The 19,411-nt window shown below is 39.6% G+C and overlaps 1 protein-coding gene across 1 annotated transcript in view; it reads left to right on the forward strand.

The window, feature by feature from the left end:
- LOC141577578 (uncharacterized) overlaps positions 1 to 19,411 on the forward strand; it is a 736,830-nt gene that overhangs the window by 297,241 nt on the left and 420,178 nt on the right. Inside the window, exon 10 of the mRNA XM_074363186.1 lies at positions 495 to 616. The gene's annotated coding sequence lies outside the window, so the exon portion shown is untranslated. The remainder of the gene's footprint in view (positions 1 to 494; positions 617 to 19,411) is intronic.

A 19,411-nucleotide genomic window follows, 5' to 3' on the forward strand; every position in this document is an offset into this window, starting at 1 on the left:
CTTGTGCAGTATACTATTTAGCATTATTTTTTTCTAAGAGGTAAATTACTTTATGTTGACCTGAATTTATACACTTGTTGGTCAGTGATTTCTGTGTTCAGGTCCATTGTGAGTCTTCTGATGTCATTCTCACAGAAACTCCTCAGAGTTTATGAATCAGTGGAGTCTTGTTAGAAGCAATCTCTGGACACTCATTTTAAACTAAATATAACTGCATTTGCGGATGTTGCTTTTTTAAAAAAACATTGTTAGTGGTATCCTTCCCAAACCCCTGAATCCTTCCTTGATCTCAGAGCATTTTAATAAGCTCCCAAGATGGTAAAGAATAGAGACTTTCTTTTCATAAGGGAGAAAACAGAGGTGCCCAGAAATTTAATCAAGTAGTTATGGGAACAGCATTAGACCTGGCTCAAGTCACATATCAATGTGGCGTAATTATTTTCAAGTCTCAGTATAAACGTCATTTATTTAATGAAGCTTTCATTTGTCCACAGACCTGTGAAGCATCTTCTGTTTCACACTCTCATGGTGCTCATTCTGTGGAAGCACCCGGCGTTGAACGGGGACTCTAGTGCGGTGGCTTCTTCCCCGGCAGACTTCCAGTCTTCTTGGCTAAGTAACTATGCTTTTTTTGATTTCTTGTACCTGTATCTTCAGCATGTAGCACCCTGCCTGGTGCTTGATAAATATTATAGAATGAGGGAAGGGAGGAAAGAAAGGAGGAAGGCAGGAAAGAACAAAAGAGAAAGAAATTAAGGGGACAGATGGGTCCAAAAGTTACTTGTTGAAACTCGTGACCACAGTAATTAGAGGGACCCAGGCCTCTGCTTTTAAAGTGTTACTTTTCTAATGATAACAGTAGACCTTGCATGTCAAAGGAATAGCCCTGCTAATGGTACCTCCTTGCCAAGCTCTATAGATGAAAAATAAGGGGAATAGCTTAATCAGCAATTGTGAATATCCACTAGTCTTTGTATAAAACTTATTACTATTTCCTCACAATAAAATATAGGAGGAACAGAATGATGGCAAAGGCTCATCTCAGGGAAAAAAGCAGGCAGGTGGCTCTGATGACCAAAAACTCACTGCCAACAGCTCTGAAAAGAAGGAGCAAAGCACAGACAATGTGGTTCAAAGACTCTAAATTGTACTGGATCATTCTTTCCCACCTTCTTTGTCAACTGGTCACAATCAGTCCCCCTAGCCTTTCCTCCTCAGAATGCAAGCTCTGGAAACCAGGGAGCATGGTTTTAACCTTGCATGACTTTTATTTCCCTCGGATAAACGCCCTCCTTTCATCAAAAGCTGCTTAAATCAGAGGAGCTCTCATGTCTGCTCCCATTTCTCTCATATGTGAGTTGAACGGATATCTGGGTTTAATGCTGTGACCATCAGCAGGGGCTCCTGAACGAGCTAATAGCTACCTGGGTGTGCATGTCCAATAGGCCAGGGGCATCCCTTTGATTTATTGACCTGGTCTGGCGACCACCCTGTCATCTCTAAAATGCCCACCACTGGTCAGAGGGCTCCTGAGGAGGGAGTGTGATTGGCTTCTTGTGAAATCATTGCTGCCTCTTGGAAAAGCAAATAAACCTCATGCCGGGCTCCATCGCCTCACCTGAATGGGCAAGGTCAGTAACTTCACTGTCACCACAGCATGAATAATTCAGACTGGGGTGATGAATTTATTGATTTTTAAAAGAAAGAAAAACCATAGATTTACAGTCTTTGCTTGTTAATTTAAGGTGTCACGGCAGCCCCGGACGTCCAGAGCACTGGACTTCTGCTTTGGCTTTGCACGTGCAATGGCAGATAGTCAGCGAGCTAGGAAACAAATTCTTCAGAGGCAGACGGCAGTGAGTTAGACGCCTACCAAAGCATGTTTTGAAGAGGGATTCGTGAGTGTATTCCATATTGGGAGGACATTGGAGGGCCTTGAAAACTGACACAGAGGAGGCCCCTGAGCGATGATCAGTCTGCACTGAGGCCAGTTCTGAAGAGAGTTAGCAGAGTGTAAACTCCTCCAGGGCAAGAGCTGAATTTCACTTCACTTTGTTTCTTCACTGCTGCCTTCTCCTCACCATCCACGGGGTAGCTTCTACCTGCTTGTAGGCCAGATTCCTCACTGTCAGGTACTTGGGGGTGCAATTTATACCTGATACCCATTACTCTTTACCACTCACTGACTCACCACAGCCTCCCGTGAACTTGCCCTCAAGGAAACTGCCCTCAAATCTCAGTCTCTTTACAACAAAAATTATTCATCATTATCTTATTTAATTACTAAATTTAATGGTCTGAACTAAATCTTCATCCTTTTATTGTCCTACACTAGAAGTGAACATCTGACCACCATGATTTCTTCAAACTTCCTCCTCCATTGGCTTCCGATGCACTGTGTTATCTGAGGTCCTCTATCCCATCCTCTCCTTGACCCCTATTTCCTCCTGTGCACCTTGGAACTGCACATCCTACACACTTCTCTATCTTTACTGTCTTGGAAAGAGCAGACCCTTAAATTTTCATCCCTATATCTGACTGTTTTTTTTTTTTTTAGTAATGATTCACCCAAGTGAGGTCCAAGAATATGTCTATTTTAAAATCTCTTGATTCTTGTTGCAAATTGCTTTCTAGAAAGGTTACCCCAATTTGTTTTCCCACCTGCAGTACATTAGGATACCCACTTTGAGGTGCCCACATCAATACAGAACGCTAGCTTTAAAGTATTTGATAATTTCTTAGGTGGAGTTAACAGTACAATGGTTAGCACCTCAAAATGCTGCATGCTCTAAGCTTCTCCTGTGCCTTCTGCCCTTTTATGCTGGGCATCTCTGAGGAATTGTGAGGAGAGAGAAAGTGTCAGAGGGCCAAGAGGTCAGGGGACTGAAAAAGGACAATGATCAGATTGGGCTTGGTTCACAGCATAGTCTCATGCTGCTGGGGACTGACCGCCTTTTATGACCCATGTAGACCTGTGAGTCCTGAAATTAGGTGCAGAGAGTGGGAGTGAGTCTATTTCCCACACCTTCCTTATTGAGTTTGGACTTGATCTAGTCAAGAAATAGTTTAAGAAGCGTTATTCATTATTTCCTCATTAGTAATGCAGTGTGTAGAAATTCTGCCCAGATTTGAGTGGGTCTTCCCTATATTTAATATATAAAGCTACTGCCATTATTAGTGATTTTATACATCTTCATGAAAGCTGGGACTAGACATACCAAACATATACAGCCTCCTGCCATGAAAACCTGGAAAGAATTCTCATTATCCCTTAGTTTGCTTCAGAAATATCACCGGCACAAATATTTTATGAAAGGTACAGTCTTCTTACAGAAGGATTTACGAAGACAAATAAGACCCATACTCTGGGAAGCTCTTAATTCAGAAAGATACATGTGCCCCAAGGTTCATAGCAGCACTATTTACAATAGTCAAGACATGGAAACAGCCTAAATGTCCATCAACAGATGACTGGATACAGAAGTTGTAGTATATACATATACACACACACAATGGAATACTACTCAGCCATAAAAAGAATAAAATAATGCCATTTGCAGTAACATGGATGCACCTAGAGATCATCATACTAAGTGAAGTAAGCCAGAAAGAGAAAGAAAAATACCATATGATATCACTTATGTGTAGAGTCTAAAATAAATGAGACAAATGAACTTGTTTATAAAACAGAAACAAACTCACAGACATAGAAAACAAAATTGTGGACACCAGGGTTGTAAAGTGGGGGGTGGAGAGCTAAATTGGGAGTTCAAGATTTGCAGATACTAGCTACTATATATAACATAGATAAACAGTAAGGCCCTAATGTATAGCACAGGGAACTATATTCAATACCTTGTAATAGCCTATAGTGAAAAAGACTATGAAAAGGGATATATACGTATAGGTATAAGTGAATCACTGTGTTGTGCACCAGAAACTAACACAACATTGTAAACTGACTATACGTCAATAAAAAAAGAATGAAAAAGGACCCATATTCTGCTTTCAAGTAGCCCATTTACCCAGTTAAAGAGGTAAAACAAATATCAATGTGACTAAGTCCCGGACGTGACTGAAAGCCAAGTGCCACTCGGTTAAACAAACGAGAACCTGAATGAGTATTAGAGGAATCATTGGGAAGGAAAATGTATAATCTGATGGAAATGGGCCAAGTTTCACAAATAATGTGGCATTTGATATAGACATAGAGGGATGGGCATGGTTTTTACAAGTAGAATGAAAGTCTGATTTGGGGAGAAGAGGCAGCATTTTGAATTGAAGAAATTGTGCATGAGCAAAGGTTATGCATGGAGGAAAGCATCTTCTCTAGAGGGGTGGGTTCATGTCCCAACTGTGGATGTTACATGTCAAGATGGTGAGACTCTATTTCATTCAGTAGCCAATTGGGGCCCTCTGAGAGCCCCTGAAGGAGGAACATACTTGATGCTGAATTTTATTGTGAAATAATATTCAGCCATGTGAAGTCTAGATTAGAATAAAGAGTGGGAGTTTGATGCCCGATGAGAAGGCTGTTATTCCATTAGTCTAGGGAGGGGGTCAAGTACCCCTGAGACAGGGAGGCAGGAATAAGACACATGAGGAAAGAGATGCAGAGGGGCCTGATGGAAATAAAAGTGAATGACTTGGCACATAATTAAATTTGGGACCAGGGGATAGATTTCAAGTCCAGGTGCCCAGGAGACTATTTAAATTATGGTGTTATTAATGGATAATGAATTCAGAGAAGGAAATGATGTAGGAAGAGAAGTGAATTTGAATTTGAGTGCATCTGTCCATCTTCATTCATTTTTTTGCTAAGCAGGCAGTGGAAGGTTTGGGAAGTAGGAGAGAAAAATTAGGCGGACACATTTAGGAACAATTAGCATGGCTGATCTTGGGATGAGCACAGGACCAAAGGTGAGTGAATCAGATTCCTTCCTGAGGAACAGAAGAAAGAGGGGAGTGCCAGTCCTGCTTGGCTGACAGCCGTGTGCTCTGCAACGTGGAGCAGGGTGGTCTGAGATCAGAGGGAGGAATGAAGGTGAGGGAGAGAGAGAGTCTTGGTGGTGCTGGGGTCCCTAAGAAATGACTGCATCCCTTTCCATCGTTACTTGAGCCTTATAATAAATGTACCCCTTTGCCCTAAGCTAGTTTGAAGAGACTTGCTGTAATTTGTGACCACAGGCATCCTGACTATTAACACCGTTAAAAAGTCAGAACCTGTCATCAGACATTTCATTTCAATTTTCAATGTGCTGGAGGATTTATTCTCTCAGTCATTGAACATTTAATAAGCCCCTGCTCTGACCTGGGCATTATGATGGTCTCTGAAGATAAACTGGATATTGAATTGGAGAGAGGACTGAATGGAGCAGGAAGGTTTTGAAGTATGTCTGGCCCCAAAGTCAAGACAAACCCAAATTTACGAATGGGCGGAATTCCAAGTGCCCTTCTGTAAATTGGCTGTTTGACAGTTAGAAGAGATTAGTCCCCAGAAACCTCGTTGTGAATGTGGCGATGTGCCCGGGAGAGCTGGGGGAAGCCCACTTCCTATCCAGTGGGACAAAATAGACATGAAAACAGTAGTGTGATCACAGATGTAGCATGTTTTTCCAAAAAGCTCATGTGGGACAGCATCTCAGGACACCAGGCGTAGATCGGACTTGGGTGGATTCTCATGTGGCAGCCGTAGCATGTGGAACAGGGTTGTTGAAGTTCACGATGTGTGAGAACAGACAAGAGCAACTTTGTGGTGACAGAGCCTCCTAGGCCTCCCGGCTGTGAGGAGAAAGGGGAGTTCTTTCGGCCCTAGCATGCAGTTGAGTTCTCAGTTACAGTTCTGTAAAGGATGGTTGTAAGTCAGGCATTTCCACGTGAGGCATATACGTCAGATAGGCGCAGTTAAATTTCTACTGTCTGTGCCATAAGGACAAACCTCATGCTAGCGTAATAGTAAGGCTTTGTGTTCTGAAATAAAATATAAATGAAAGAGATAAAGATTACACATGTTCACTGAGATACTTACTTCATGCATGCATTCACGTACACATTTAATAAGTCTTCATGAAGTCCTTCCATGCCTTTTGTATGTTCAGCAAAATGCCACACCCTGAGGATACAGAAGTAAGTAAACTTGGGAACTCCTACTCTGATAATGAGACTAGATAAAAAAGAGTGGAAAAAAATGATTGGAGCCCAGAAGCCCTTAACACAGTTGTGGGTTCTTCCAAGATCGCCCTTCTTCTTCATAGCACGCACTTCTCCCAGACATAAGGCATATATTTATTTCTTGTTTATTTGGCTTTCCTCACTTGTATATAAATCCCATGGGGCAGGAAAAAAAATGAAATTGGGCCTTCCCAGACGTTTACAGGAAAAAGTATAAAGAATGAGTACCGTTGACGTGTCTGTTAAGGACAGCATGGACAAAGGCAGGGATGAAAAACATCTCAAGTGGTTTTGTCATGGGCTCCTTGATGGAAGAGTACCAATATGATAACAAGAAAGTAAATAATAAGGAAAATATTACTATAGGGCTGGTGATATGCAAGGCATCGCTGTGAGCATTTTGGGTCCATCACCACGTGCAGCCTTCACAAGCCTGGGCGGGGGCACTAGTATGGTTGCTGTGTTACAGGAGAGGACACTGAGGTACAGAGAGACCCTCAGCATCTTGCCAAAGAGCATATGACTGGTGGGGACTGGAGCCAAGATTTGAACCGAGACAGGCTGGTGGGAAATTAGGTTAGAAAGGTCAGACAGGGACCAGATCAAAAAAGTCAGCGTAAGAAGTGGAGATTTTTCTTGGAGACAGTGGGGAACCTCTGAAGAGGGGTTTCTGAAGGGGTTTGGACTGATCAGATTGGGATTTTAGAAAGAGTGCTCTGGAGAGCTGGAAAGAGGGAGGGCAGAGAAGAGGTTATGGCAGCAATTCGTGGGAGAAATGAGTCTGAATTAGAACTACAGCAAAGCAGGTAGAGAAGAGTCAAAATTACTGAGGAAATGTAAGCCACGAGGAAGATGAAATATTTTGCCAACTTACACCCCTAGTAGCAAGGTTTGAGGCTGGCCATTGCACTGCCGTGTCACCCACACTGAATGATTCTATAATTTTAAATTCTTTCCAGTTGAATAAACAAAAACATCAATGATGTTTCTGTTTTCCTTTCTTTGCTTGTTGAAGATATTTTTTCATGCTTAGATGCCATTTGTTTCTTATATATATAAAATGTCCTTTGTCTATTTTTTCTATCATACTGCATTTTTTAATTGATTCCTAAAGTCTCTGATATCCTTTTATATGACTCCACACTGCTCAGGTGAGCCAGCGAGGACAATGGTAGGGAGTTAGGGTAGAAACAAAGACTGAAACACACTCCAAATGCTGCAATATGTAGTGGAGAATGAGCTGGCTCTGTAATAGCAGCAGGAAATTGTGTGTAAGGCAAGGCGCATAATACACATCATGCAGGGAAGAAGAGCTTTTGCAAGAGGATGGAAAAAAAATCAATGATCTACAATTGGCACAGGACTCCAGGAAGAACTCCAGATGCACCCTTTTGCCCTGCAGCACATAAGTCAAAGGAAAATGATCAGTCCCTTGAGGGGAGAAGCAGCTGTCATGTAAGGCCAGATGGTAAAGAGAGAGTTCAAGGAAGGTGTATGAATTAGCCATTGCTGTATAACAGAGAACTCCAAACTCTCAGAGTGTATAAGCTTTTATTTAGCTTACGTGTCTGTTGTAGATGGGGTTGGCTGACCTAGGCTGCACCTGGTTTGGTCAACTCATCTAGGGCATCTTTGTGTTGTATGCCAATCATCCTCTCCCAGGGCCATTGCTAGCCCAGGCATGTTCTTCTTATGGCAGTAACAGGTCCCGTTGGTCAGGGAAAATCACGTGGCCAAGCCCGACATCAATGGAGTGGGGAAGTGTACTATTCCCAAGAAAGTAGAAGAAAGCAGTGGATGATCTATGACAGGAGTGGAGTTTACTTTACGGTCAGTTGTAGTTCTGGAGAATACAGACAAAGTGAGGGACATCAAGGAGGTTCAGAGGTGGGCAGAGCATGAAGAAAGACGATGTACCAAGCAGAATAAAGAGAATGATTCAGAGGAGCTTGCACTTTGCAGAGTGTCCAGCATGGGTTGTGGAAGAGAGCAGTGCCTGGGGTTAGCTGGGCTGAAGGCATCTATTGGAACTCTGATGGAAAGTTGTTTGGAGAACTTGTTTTAGGCGATGTCCCAAATTCCCAGAGAAATGTTAACCGATAGTGAAACATCAGTTATACCAATAAGATTTCATAGTCGTACTACTTTGAGATTTCAGTCCTGCTCCCTAAGTGTCTGCTCCCCATCATGCAGGGACTGTTTAACACTATCTGTCTCTCTTAACTCATGCCAGGTAGCTGAGGTCCCAACTGAGGGTGAAGGTTGGGTCTGCCTATAGGATAGCTTCTATTGTTACCTCATTTGATTAAGTCCATGTGAATTCTGGTTATGCTTTGAATAGCATCCAAGTATTTTGATTTGGCAATTAGTTAAATCCTATTTACTACCTGATCTTTAACAGGAAATAAAGAGACTTCTTGAAATATTTTACTTGGTAATTCTTGCTTTGATTTATAAGGAATCTTAACACAGGTGTGAATTGTTAAAAAAAAAAACTTTTAAGATGAAAAGTACACACCTGGGAACTTTTTTGGCTCAACACATTTGCAGCCCTGAGACAGCCAGGATTCTTCGCTGTGAAAGTCCTCCAAGGATTCGCCTATTCCTGTTCTCCCCGGGCCACACATAAATATTAATTACCCTTAAATACAGCCCATTTTCTACCATCGATAATGAAAAATTTAAAATGCCAGGATAACATGAGAGAAACTCGAATCTAAATAATTATTACCGGGTGCTGTTTGTTCCCGGCAGAGGGGTTAGAGTGGGAGCTTCTGACAGAGGGGGACTGTGTGCAGGCATGGTCTGTGGACAATAATTACAAAATGCCAGAAGGAGAGTCTTGAATTTTTCAAGAGGCTTTAATGACTCCCAGGACATTGGGGTAGAGCCACATGGATCTCGCTGAGAGAATATAAACTCAGCATTACAGAAAAATCATCGTCTGGTTAGAATGTAGAACGGGAATAGATTCTAAACATTCAGTCTGCATTGTTTGGATGGTCGATGGGGAGTTTAATTTTATGAAATGTGGTTTTTTCATCTTTCCACCTGGCAGAATGGGACCTGAAGGGGTGGAGAAAGTGGAAGAACAGAATTATATCATTTGAATTATATTTATAAAGACCACTGACCTACTTCATCCTTCTTTCTCTGAGGATAAAGGCATAGATACGATGTCCTGAAGGCATGTGAGATCAGTTGGAATAAATTAAGCCATGAGGACAATAAGAATGTAACAGAAAAACACAATCTGTGTTATTTAAATCATTCAAAGAATGCTAAAGAAATCGTAACTAAGGTCTCTATGACACATAACGATAATGTGTGAGATAGTAAACCTGTGTGGTTTTTAAAACAAATTCTTGATATAAAAGTAATGAAATGACTGTGTAAACTGTGGGAAAGATATAAAAATGTAAGGACTAAAATAATAATTAAAATTCAGAAATAAGCAGTTAAAATTATATTATTTCCTAATATTTTTCTTTTTAACTATGGTAGACTGATTATAAAAGCAATCAGAATTCCTCATAGAGCATTTATACCAAATATAATATAGTCTGAAGTAAACATCATCAACTTTACTTTTTTTTAACATTTTTTATTGATTTATAATCATTTTACAATGCTGTGTCAAATTCCAGTGTAGAGCACAATTTTTCAGTTATACATGAACATATATATATTCATTGTCACCTTTTTTCTCCGTGAGCTACCACAAGATCTTGTGTATATTTCCCTGTGCTATACCGTATAATCTTGTTTACCTATTCTACAATTTTGAGATCCCATCTATCCCTTCCGACCCTCCCCCATCAACTTTACTTTTGTTCACTTCATGAAATACTACATTTTTCAAGGTTTAAGAATTTCATTCTGCATTATATTTAAATATTTTGAATTAACAAAGTGAGTCAATGATTTAGAAATGCTTGTATTCAGTGCAGGATGTTAGAGAGGAGACTGACTTTGTATATCCTTAGTGTGTATCGAAACTCTTCATCTTATGACAACTCTGAATTATTTGGCATGGTATTACTGTTGAGTTTTAAGGAACTGAAATTTCATAAAATATGACTAATCTTCATTTTTTAAAAAAATCAATGTTATTTGGAACATAAATGTTCATGATTCATCTTTTCATTGAGTATATAATATTATTTTTCTATTTAATGCTTTTTAAATTGAATTCTGTTTTCTCTGATATTAACACTGCTACATGAATGACAGCAAAGAAGCTTTATCTTTTTTTAATTTAGTGAGGATATTTTTGCTTATCATTTGACATTTATGTTCCACATCTAGAGGTAGTTTTCTTACAATCATCAACATTTATAAATTAATTTGACACATTATAGGAGTATGTTTCATTTTTAAAGGAGGGAATAACTTAAGTGTTTAATTTATTACTATCACTCCTATATTTGATCTTATTTCTGTTATGTCACGTAATATTTTCTGATTCTATACATTCTTGTCTTATCATGTTTCCCACATTTTCTTTACTTGAAACTTTTCTTGTTTCTGATAGGTATAGTCTGTCAACATTTCATATAAAATGTAGAAAATAAGATGGCTTTTGAAATAAAATTGTTAGAATTTCTAGAGAAGTAAATGCTAGCCTGGGAATCCAAGAATGATTTTCTGAACACTGGTGAACTGACCCATCAAAGGACCTACTGTTCCTGAAATCATCTTGGAAGCAACTGAGATTGAGAATATGGTGCTTGAGCTGATATCCACCATGTAGGAAGCTGGAATCAGGAATCTACCAGTGCCCTTCCCACTGCCACTGCCACCACCTCCACATCACCTGGGAAACTGGAGGCTGGGTGCTGGTGTGCTGATGCAGGAAAACCTTAGCTCTCCACAACACTGCTTGCCAATAGCTTACATAGAAAAAGAGGCCCCGGAGAGCTTCTAATTCTCTTCCACTTTCCAAAGTTTCTGTGCTCTTACTTGATTGGTGAGAGCTACTTTTCACCCCAAACCTTACCTGTGATGGAGTCTGGACATGCCCTCTAGGCTCTGTGTATGGAGGTCCCGTAGAGGGAAGGTGGGGTAGAAGGGAAGCCGGCCAGTCCACAGTGTCTATTCTAAGGTGGCTATGTTCTAGTTGTAGTCCTGTTTGAATTACTTGAATCTTATTTAAATTATTTATAATTTTCCTGTTTTACAAAGTCAGTCTTAAACTCTAATTCTATAGTTGTGAGAGGTAAGTGGAATTTCTCAGGTTTGTTTATACATAAGTTACTGCTTTCTAACCATTACATTTTATATTTTATACATATATATGAAACAGAATTTAATATTATATGTGCATGTATAAATATATAATTATAAATATAAATTATATATATCTTAAAATGACTGATTAACATTTGCTTATACGTTGATAGGCCTATCTAGTATCAGAGCCATCTTCCATTGTCCGATTGATATTCTGAATTTTTTCCTAGGTGTTTTAATGAAAAGTTTTTTAAAAAATGTATCTGAGAGATCTGTGTCTATCCAAAATCATAATTTATTGCCTTAAGGATGTGTAATATACTATAACAGCACATTCCTTCCCCAACATATCATTCTTGTATCTTAAAGCTATTTCTCAATCTTAGAAATTTTGGGGGCAATCTTAGAAATTATTATGAGTTGTTAAAATCTGGACAATTTCCCCAAAGTAGCTTAAAGCAAAGAGATGTGGACCTTGTGGGGTTTTCCTCAAAATCATCATGAGCTGGCATCATCCTTTATAATATCTTTTATGTCAGTAAATATGCTCTATAAATATTCCAATTGCCTGATATTTAAATCAACTCAGTAAATGTTAATTGTGTCCCTAAGATATTCTAGGATGCTAATGGGCTCTGGGCCTTCAACAATGAATGCCTCACCCCGCCCCCATGGAGTCAGGGTCTAGAGTGCTGTACAAATGTAATGTAAATCAATAAACACTCAGACAAAAAGACAAAACAGAGAAGAGTGTCCTTAATTCTGCCTCGGGGTTAGGAATCAGGGCAGATTTCACAGAGGAGGCAACAGTTGACCAGATTGCTCAATTTCCTAGTTAAAACAGAGCCAAACAGAGGATGATCAGAACTATCGCTTTAATTAAAAAAAAATCAGTATAAATGTGAAACACATGGGATTTTTATTTCTGTTCAGAACTGTAGGAAAATAAGAGTGATGATGATGACAGTGTTGTTGATGGATGTTACCGGTTACCGACCCAGCAGCTGGCTGGGTCCCCTTCCCCTTTCCTGGCTAGCACCTTAATTTTCCTTCTGCTGTCTAAGCCTCTTCTGAACTGTAGTAACCATGTGGTTTTGGAGGCTGACCCCAGCTCAGGTGTGAGCTGTAATTAATCTAAGTCAGTTAACAAAATCCCATCCCCCTGCCAGTGATTGGCTTAAGAACCCAAACCTGTAGTAAACAGAGTGGGGCGTTCTCTGTTCGCAGAGATAGGTTCAGGAGAGGGCACGAGACTATATTTGGGCCAATGAAATGTAAGGGCAGTTTTGAAAAGGGGATTCTGGGAAATTTTTCCTTATTCTTAGAGGAAAACCTTAGGGGCGCTCTCTGTTGCTGGCCTAGGAATACGGCCATCATCTGATTCCCAGCCTGAAGATGAAGCTGGTTACTCGGAAACGTTCCTCACCCCTCTTTCTGCTCCAGGAATCACAGGGCAGTGGAGACAGAGCCGTCGAGTGAACTAAATTTGAAAATCTGCCTGACTTACGGATTTCCAGGTATGAGAGTCTATAAATGGTCTAATTGTTCAAACCAGCTTTACTTGAGTTTTCCATCGCTTGTTATCAAAAATGTGTCCATTTAATCACAGCTGAGAATAAAGAGCTTGCCTAAGAATTAAGATAAATGTAATGTGACAATCTTTAAAAAGAAAAGAAAAAAAGTAGGCAAGGGTGAAACCAGAGAACTGAAAATATTACAAAGCTAAGATAAACGAGAATAAAAAGTCTACCTAGAACATAATTAAAAGTTACAAATTTGGCAAAGATTCCTAAAATTGGGCAGAATTCACTAACTATTGAAAAACCGTAAAAAATGTTTTAGTGTATGGGAAAGCTCTTACAGATTGAAGGGAGCAACTGATAGGCACGTTACTTTAGGAGTGATGGAGATTTAATATACAGGATTTTCGTCAAAGGATAGGTAACAGAAATTTCCGTGCAAGTCTTTAAGACAACACATTCCTGTGTTCAACCCCAGTAATTCTGATAAGGCAGGTGTGACCGAGTCCCTGGCACACACAGTTTTATGGACTGTTCTCAGGATGACACAGGTTTGGATCTCAGTGTGACTGCCTGCATCTGTTTCTCCCTGTTGTCTCTTTCCACGTGTGCCTCTCGGAGTTGCCTGCATCACGCTGTCCCCCTGGGCATGCTTTTGCCTCTCTGCACGTGGCTCTTTGTGCCTGTGTGTCTGCTTCTCTGAACCTTCCTGTTTCTGTCTCATTGTCCCTCTGCATATGCTGTATCTCTTCTCCGTCTCTCTGTATGTGTAGCATACAGAGAGACGGATGGTTTGTATTGTTGTGTCTGTATGGTTGTGTCTCTTGTATCTCAGTGTGCTCTCTCTTTGGATCCCCTTGTATATCTGTGTAGACTTTTCTCTGTTACTTGCATGTCTTTCTGTGTGAGTCTCTCTTTATAGGTATCTCTTTCCTTTGTATCTTTTTTTCCTGCCACTTAAGTGAGAGCAGACACAAACTTAGTCTGTGCCTATTAAAAATATATATATATATATGCATAAATATATATATATAAATACATATATAAATACATACATTTGGATGTGGATATATATATAAGTCACATCCAAGTTCCCGGGACTTGAGTGACCGATACTCCTTGAGGAGGCTCGGTCAGCCAGTAGGAGTCCTCCCCCTCGCCCCCACCTCACCACGCTTCAGCGCGGTGAGATCACTGGGCGCTGGGAGAACCTGTGTCTGCGTGAATGACGATGAACTCACAGCATCATTCACACCTGTTCAGCCCTTGTCTCAAACTCACACAACGCCAGACAGAAAACTCCCAACACTGAGGGCAGACTTGGTACTCATTTCAGTGGTCCTAATCGTAAAATACTACTACTTGCACGCAAATATCACATAGTCAGGTCACATCTAAGCCCTTATTGGCTCTTGTGCTCACACAGCTTTCCAGGGCGGGGCCATCGAGCACAGCCAAGCCTCGTCCAGCAAGGACACCTGCAGCTTCCTCTGCAGAGCACGTCTGTGCAGCACTCACTTCGCAGTTTGGCCGGCAGCACCCCTCCTGCCCTGTCTCACTCCTCTCTGCCTTCTCCTTCATGAATTCCTGACTTGGATACCTGTCATGTCCCAGTCTGGACATTACATGGGTTCTTCCTCCTTAGTTCCTCGCAGGAGAGCTCCCAGATTGGGATCACTCAATCACCTTCTGCTTCTGCAGGTTAGATCTCCCCTCCTCCCTGACCACCCTTTTCTTTGGAAAAAGTTCCAATCCAAACACCCTGTCTCCATTTCCTTATGAATAGTCCCATAGTATTTTCTGATCAAATACAGTTCTGGTATTTCCTAAGGTAGTTTTTAAATATACAAGCCCCAAATAGGTTTGGTGAGTCAGATAATAAGAGATGACAGCAATCCTTAGATCTCTGGAAGGGAAAGGACTAAAGCCCATGTTCCACCCTCTGTGCCGGCTGTGTGGCCTCGGAGGGGCTACTTCTCCAGGCTGTTACTGTCCACGAGGAAAGTGGGGAATTGGATCTTATCATTGGTAAGATACGGTTGGTCATAAAGTTTTCTAGTCGTCATAGAAACAAATTTTCACTGAAATAAAAACATGTATTACCATTCAACCTATGACACTTAAGGAATTAATAACCATTGTCTTTCATGCTCACATTCCAAGCAATCAAATGTTAGTTTACTTTCTCAAAATAAAGTTGCACTTGTATTTTGCACATAATTCCTAATTTGGTTTAGTTCATGTTTTCTAATTTAGACTTTTGTAAAACTTCTACTGAAGAATAATCCAATGGACTAGAAGTCATTTCACTGCTAAGAGGCAGAATCAGTCCTTAATTTCATCTCTCATCATGAATTCCAACAACTTAGTTTACATTCATTCATTTACAGTACATTCGGTGCCTCTTTTCACACTTGAGAAGTTTGAATCTAACATATTTAGACTGGTATGAATGTACTGAGATCAAATGCAGTATTTGGCTTTTTAATCCCCAAACAACAATGCTGTTTAAGATAATGGGACCTCAAGTACATTAATGCCTTTTGGTTCTCTCGTTTTCCTGAAAATGAACTTGGAATCTTCGTGGCAGTAGAGAATGCTACACCTTCATACTTTTAGAAAATATGAGTTCTGTCCAAGATCATAGCCAAATAATGTAGTAAACAAATTGTAGAAACCAGAAAGTAAAATGAATACAAAACACTTGGTTAATTGACACTTGAAAAAGGAGAGGTGTAGAATGTTGACATTGAAATTATTTCAATGGGCGTATCCAAGAACATACATTTCAGATTCTGAGATAATTTTTAAAAGACTTCTGGCTTCAGAGATTTCCACCATGCACAAAAAGCTGCTGGTGGTTATTAGCTAAGTCGTAAGTCATTGTGCACGAGAAAGCCCTGCTTTGGCACAAAACACTCTGCTAACTTAAGCTCATTAGCTGATGCAAAGAAAAATAATAACAGTAGAAAAAACATAAATTGAACCAAATCTTGTAATTTGTATATTACTGATTTCCTGTATCTTTACTTTTATTTATTTTAACTGACATATGGTATAACTGTGAATTAAAACTTCACTACAATTGTGTTTTTTCACTACTCCTAGTATTTGTAGCAGAATTTCTGCTTTATCTGTTAAAATGCCTTGCTATTTCTTGGATATAAATCAATTCAGTACAGTTAGATCTGTGCCTGTCGTCATTATTTAAGCCTACTTTCTTATTTCACTTTAAAATATTTCCCATAAATTTTACCCCCTTAAATATGAGAAAAAGAATTATGGCAATATTAATTTCAAGCAGATAGTTTTGTACACTGTTTTATTCTAACCCTTGAATTTTACTTAAAGCATGTCTTTGTATGTGGGAAAACTTAGATATATTATTTTATTTTGGGGACTCATACACTTGATTGTACAGCCCGCCTTTCAACTTTTGTAGCTTTGTCTTTTATCTGTATAAAAGGTACTGATGCCAGGTTTTATTCACGTTTTTACCTTTTATTGGATTAATCATGGTTGTTTTAAATTTGAAAATTAAATCAATTTGTAGCATGTATATACACACACACACACACAAACACATGTGAATAGTGTTGCTTATCTTAAAACTTCTCTCGCTGGTATTAATCCTTTGTGTAACTCAGATAGCCCACAATAACTGGATCTTACTATATGGGAAAGAGAAGTGTTGCATTTTATGGTTTTATCTTTTCACTCCTCCACCATCCTATTCAGCTAGTTAGAACTCTGGAAACTTGGCTGAGAGTTTTTAGCTTGTGTATTTTGTGGAGCATGTGTATCTCAGCACTGAGATGGTTGTAACCAGCTGCAGTCACTGCTCCCCATGTTCCCATTTCCTGACGTCAGTAAATGAATCTGTCAGCACCTATTTTCATCAACAGCATCCCTGGTCAAAAATTCTTTCTGAAATTCATCAACAACATTCCTGATCAAAAATTCAGTACCTGGAGGTATTTTCTTAAGAAAATGTTGGTGAAAGGGCATATTTCATAACTATCCAAAATCATATCTGATAGTTCTTTTTCTTCCATGTTTGAAGATTACAATGGTTACACAGGCAATTCTTGAAATATGCCCTTCTCTCTGAGAATTTCTCATGTAACTTTATTTTATTTATAAGTAGCATGATTTTTTCCTTAGTAGCTTGTTCATTTACTTATTTTATATTTATAATTTTATGAGATTATTTGGCAGTCAGGAGGGCTCTCATAAATGTCCTGTTTCACTACTTTTTCTAGACACAGCATTGTTATTCTCTGCCTCTTTTTAATTGAGGCATGATTATGTGATTTGATTTGGTCAACAAAAAGTGAGTGAAAGTTCTAGATGATATGTGGCTTAAAAAAAAAAACACTTATGTTTTATTTTAAGCCATCAAATTTGCAAATATCCAAGTGAATAATATGTGAGGATGAATGCACTGAGCATCTTTTCATTTGCACACGCCTTTGTAGTTTCCACCCAACTAATTGCGGATGGAAGCTTTGTCAGCCAGAGTCCCTGAGGTAGGAAAAAGGCAGAGTAATCTGCTCACCCAAACAGTCTTCACTACCCTTATAGCATGAGCAAGAACTGGATGTTGCCCATTTCAGATTTGGGAGTTGTTACTTCTGCATAACTGGTCTCTCTGGCTGACAAGAACTGTACCTTTGTGACCATACTTCTTTGTTAATTGTAGATACAACCCAGTGAGTCCTAGCTTGGATATTTATTACCCTATTTAATCAAGAGGAAAGGTCCTCAGCTATATGTGTGATCATCAGTCTTGTGCTGGTTAGTCTTCTCCTCCGATAACACTTAGTTATCTCGGTGAAGCACAAGGAGACATCATTTTGATACAGATATGTAGTGAGTGTCCCCCCTCATCTCTTAACTCTTTAAGGTTGTAGATAACTTTCAGATTTATTTTTTCATCCTATTTTGTTCTATACATTACAGACTCCACCTTTTACTGATTTCAACAGAATTTTTAGCCCACTGAATGTAATTTTCACTAAGCCAAATCATTTCAAAATCTGCTGTCTGATGTCACGTAAGGGAAACCATCACTTCAAATATTAACTACTTGCATTCAAAGTATGCAGGTAAGAAAACCCTTGAACAAATACCTAAAGAATATCAGGATCCAGGGAATAAAACTAAGCAGAAGGAACTGAAGAGGTAGCAGATCCGTGTGTGAAACTCAAAGTGATGGCAGAGAAACAGTGGCGACTGAGTGAAGGCTGATAATCAGCTTGCCAGGGACAGAACATGTCAGATAATTTTTATATCTTCAGTTGCTTCTCTTCAGGAGAATCTCCCCGTACAGTTTTACAGATGAAAAGACCAAGTTCAGAGAAGTTGAAGAATATGATGAGGATCTCATATGACAAGTAACCTACAGAGTTTATACATTAAACTTGTCATTCATTATTCCTCCACCACTTGGCCTGTGGGAAGCAGGAAGTTTCATACGTGGGATCAATGAATATGGACTCTAGGAACTTTAGTAATGCCTTTATTTGTGCCATTTATGTACAAGTAATTGCTCTGTGTTTATTTCCCTTTGCTTTCTGGAAAGGGCTAGGGCACAGGGACCAGGGGACAGCGTTTCCAGGTCTGATGCTACTATGTTGCTTTCCATTGTTTTATTAGGTAATATATTCACAACCCTGCTTTTGCTTCAGCCTTTGCTACAGAGGCTCACCCCAAACCATTCAGTGACAATTCAGGCCACTTGGCTTCTTCTGTCAGAAGGTGACTTCTGACCAGGCACTAACGAACAGTTCTCCAATTCTTTTACTCCATAAAATATTGCCGTACGAAGGCTAATTCCCATTAGTTATTTTTTAAGTGATTATTTGGGGGGAAATTGAATGGGGACAGGCAGTCTATAAGGTGATAAATGGCATAAAAATAATATACCAGAAGCTAGAGATGAGCTATGAAAGTAAATAAATCCTTAGGGATTAGGAAACATTCCTGAAAGGAATTTAGGCTTTCAAAGACTGTGGAAATCACTGGATCTGAACCAAAAATCTAAAGGGTAGAGGGGCAACCAGAGGCAATCTGCATAAGCTGTGAAATAAACAGAAGATGACTCGACATCCTGTCTATGATATGATGAAAGGATGGAGTTGGAGAATAGACACAGGGAAGGAAGGAGATATTTAGAGACTGGAGAGGGGTGTTGGAGGGATCTGATAGACTAGCAGGTTGGGTAGGGGCTGTGGTTTCATCTGCCTAACAGATAAACCATAGAGGCGGTCACCCAGTGTCACTGACTTCCATAGTTGATGGTGAAAAGTTCTAGGTAGTTAAAGGTCTTCCCATTTGCTTTCATGTTCTGTGGTTAACCATGCTGTGACTAAAAAATAGACAATTTAAAATTCATTGTGCTTCTTATATCTGAAAACTGTTTTTTAATTAATTCTAAAAAATTGGCAGCATTGGTATATTGATTCTGTCCCCTACTCTATTCTGTG

This window comes from Camelus bactrianus, chromosome 4 (genome assembly GCF_048773025.1).
Source record: "Camelus bactrianus isolate YW-2024 breed Bactrian camel chromosome 4, ASM4877302v1, whole genome shotgun sequence".
Classification (NCBI taxonomy): Eukaryota; Metazoa; Chordata; class Mammalia; order Artiodactyla; family Camelidae; genus Camelus; species Camelus bactrianus.